Source organism: Pipistrellus kuhlii, unplaced genomic scaffold, assembly GCF_014108245.1.
Source record: "Pipistrellus kuhlii isolate mPipKuh1 unplaced genomic scaffold, mPipKuh1.p scaffold_m20_p_41, whole genome shotgun sequence".
In the NCBI taxonomy this organism is placed as follows: domain Eukaryota; kingdom Metazoa; phylum Chordata; class Mammalia; order Chiroptera; family Vespertilionidae; genus Pipistrellus; species Pipistrellus kuhlii.
Genome location: NW_023425542.1, coordinates 3,522,430 through 3,526,277, shown reverse-complemented (window position 1 = coordinate 3,526,277; position 3,848 = coordinate 3,522,430). Strand labels below are relative to the sequence as shown.

At 42.5% G+C, this 3,848-nt stretch overlaps 1 pseudogene; it reads right to left on the bottom strand.

Annotated features, from left to right (window-relative positions):
- Positions 1-1,253: 1,253 nt before the first annotated feature.
- Positions 1,254-1,428, bottom strand: LOC118704283 (annotated as a pseudogene).
- Between the last annotated feature and the right edge of the window lie 2,420 nt (positions 1,429-3,848).

Genomic DNA, 3,848 nt, shown 5'->3' with positions numbered 1-3,848 from the left:
GATTTTGGCCCCTTCTCTGATTGAGTTCGACACCCCTACTTTAAAGAAATAAAGGATTAAGTGAGCTATGTGAAATTATAAAGGTAACCGTAAGTACACAGCTACAAAATTTCCAATACACCAGGAGAAACACTTGCACCCAAATTAAGCAAATATTTTATGACCTGCAAAACCTAGAGAGTATTAAATAAGAGGACTTCACCGAGTCTAAGATTTGTCACCTAGATATATGCAAACAGGTTAGCTCACTGTAAAGGGAAATGCCTGTTCGATGGCTCACGTCTGACTCTGAGGGCAAAAGACACAGCCTGCACAGGAAGACTCAGGAAGAACACAGCTAGAAGGATGGCGCAGGAGGTCACAGGCAAAAGCCAACAGAAAGTAGGGATCAGGTTCAAGGCAAAACATGAGAAGAGACCAGGATGAGCACTTGAAAATGACAATGCCTGCAATCACAGGGAAGATGTCACGTACCTACATGACACCAAAGAGCATGCGCTGAGAAATAGAGTTATCTGACGGATAGCCATCCTGGACTGATTCCAGGGCTGAGTGCAGGAGGGATACTTCTCAAAAATGTACTTTTTACTAGAAGAACTCAGCTTTTCTTTCTTCTTTCAAACACTTCAAGGTTTGGTCTAGCTATGATCATAGTTTTTAAACTCTAAGATCCTTGAATAAATCTTTATCAACCTTGGCCAGGTAGCTCAGTGGATGGAGTGCCATCCTGATACACCAAGGTTGTGGAATCGATCCCTGGTCAGGGCACGTACAAGAATCAATCAGTGAATGGATAACTAAGTGGAACAAGAAGTAAATGTTTTGCCCTGACCGGTTTGGCTCAGTGGATAGAGCGTCGGCCTGCGGACTCAAGGGTCCCAGGTTCGATTCTGGTCAAGGGCATGTATATTGGTTGTAGCACATCCCCAATGAGAGAGTATGCAGGAGGCAGCTGATTGATGTTTCTCTCTCACAATGTTTCTAACTCTCTTTTCCTCTCCCTTCCTCTCTGTAAAAAAATCAATAATATATATATATATTTTTTTTTAATAAAAAAATAAGTAAATGTTTCTCTCTCTCTCTCTTCCTCTCCCTCAATTAAAAAAAACACACACACACAACAACTTATTTATTTCTAGCAAAGCCTCAAGATTCTTTTTTGAGTTATTTCGACAGCACTAAATAACACAGTATCTGCATTCTTACAATTGAAAGAAATACAAGGAGAAAAAGTGAAAAAACACAATTGTAGTAGGAAATTTAATTCATCTTTCTTCTCCCCCTCCCCACCCATCCACTACCACAAATTATACAGTCAAGTTTCCCACATTTGGGGAAATCGTAGGGGTCACATCCGAGAGCAATGGGTAAGCCTCACGCTGGGAAATCCACCTTGGTGAACATGGTATCTACCCTGACATTAAGTATTAATTAATTCATCTTTCATAGATGTGTATACAAAAAAACAAGTCAGATTAGAAGGGACCTAATTACATAATGTGAGGTTTAATTAATGTACATTAAACTCTTTATCTTAGCTCTAACCGGTTTGTCTCAGTGGATAGAGCGTGGGCCTTTGGACTGAAGGGTCCCAGGTTCGATTCTGATCAAGGGCATGTACTTTGGTTGTGGGCACATCCCCAGTGGGAGGAGAGCAGGAGGCTGCTGATTGATGTTTCTGACTCTCCCTCTCCCTTCTTCTCTGTAAAAAAATCAATAAATTATATTTAATAAAAAACAACTCTTAAAAACAGACTACTCCTTTATGGGTGAACATCTGAATGCTCACAAATGACCACCTATTAAATTATTTTTTAAAAACCAATATTTACCAAAAAAGTATAGAATATTATCAGAAATTAATACCAAACTGCAAAACAAAAAAGACTACCTGTCAGTTTTGAAAGTCTTAAATTGTCTTTGGTCAGAAAATAAATCAAGTTAAAATTTCATAGAAAATAACCATAGTTGAGACACCGCATAGAAGAACCTAGGCTAAAGCAGTACGTGGAAGTAAATTCATAGCTTTAAAGATTCACATTAATAAGGATGAATTAAAAAAAAGAATGAGCAAAGTATCTAACAAGAGGCCAAGACCCGTTTGACTCAGTGGATAGAGCGTCGGCCTGCGGACTGAAAGGTCCCGGGTTCGATTCCGGTCAAGGGCATGTACCTTGGTTGCGGGCACATCCCCAGTAGGGGTGTGCAAGAGGCAGCTGATCGATGATTCTCTCTCATCGAGGTTTCTAACTCTCTCTCTCTCTCTCTCTCTCTCTCTTCCTCTCTGTAAAAAATCAATAAAATACATATCTTTTTAAAGTATCTAACAAGATAAAGATAGACAACAACAAAATAACAAAAACAGAAGGATAGAAATAATAAAGATAAAAGTGTAAAGTAATGATTTAGAAAAATAAGTAGAACTAATCTAAATAAAATAAGCCAAGTAGAAACAACATTTTAAAATGTGGCAATCGCTAAATCTGTAGTTGATCTAGTCGGGAAAAGAAAGGAATAAAATACACATACACTCAAAAAAAATTGTAACTAAGGACAAACTTCTTTTTAAAAATTTATTTTTTTAAATTGATTTTTTACAGAGAGGAAGGGAGAGGGAGAGAGAGACAGAAACATCACTGATGAGAGAAAACCATTCATCGGCTGCCTCCTGCACACATCCGACTGGGGATGTGCCAGGAAACCAAGGTACATGCTCTTGACCAGAATCAAACCTGGGACCCGTGAGTCCAAAGGCCGAGATGCTCTATCCACTGAGCCAAACTGGTTTCAGCGACAGACTTCTTATTGCATACTTTTGGTGTGGTGATTTGTAAGATACTTGTTCTTCACCCAAAGTTAACTAGCTCAGAGTTCTCCAAATCCTTGGAATTTCCTGAGTTGAGAGTGACCCCGGGGTCTTTTGTCATGTTAATGATCTGGCTTTTGGGTCCCCTGAAGGGTGAGGGCTGGTGGCCAGGAAAACCAACCAAGTGATAAGAAGTTGGTAACTTTCAGTCCCACCCCAGGACCTCCAGAGAGGGGAGAGGAGTGATGGAGCTCAGTGGCCAATGGCCAATGACTTAGTCAATCGGGACTAGCTAATGGAACCTCCATACAATCCCCGAAAATACAGCTCCTTGGCCCTTTTTCAGAGAGCTTGGAGGAGGGGGCTGGAGAGCACAATGCTTCCAGGGGCCACCTTGCGGGCCCCAAGCTCCATGAGGACACAAACTCCTTCATTCGGGACATTGCCCTAAGTATCTTCGTCTGACTGGTGATTTGTATCATTTAAGGTCCTTCGTAATAAAGCAATAATCTAGGGCACATGTGTCAAACACAAGGCCCGCGGGCCAAATCCGTCCCGCCAGGCCTTGCAATGTGGCCCGCACCGTGCTGTCATCACTGCACTCCGCTGCGTTTCCATCACAATGACAGTTTATGACTGTTCAGTAAACCATTCGGCCCGCGATTTAGGCTGGATTTTAGATTTTGGCCCCTTCTCTGATTGAGTTCGACACCCCTAATCTAGGGAATACATGGGTTTTCCCGACCGCCTAACCCTTCTAGCAGTTGATTGAACCCAAAGACAGGGTCTTGAAACCTCTGATTTATGGCCATCACTCAGGAGCTCAGGTGACACCTGGGCTTCTCCTGCCTCTGAAGGAGGGCAGTGATGGTGAGTCTGTCTCCGGGGATGGGTCAGTTTGCTGTTGGTGAGGGGCATACCACCCCCTCCACCCCACCCCACCCCCTTTTGAATACCCTTTCCTGCCTTTGGAGCTGACCTGGGGGCGGGGCGGGGAGAACGGACAGGGGAGACAAATGAACAAGGTTCCATTTCTGTCCTT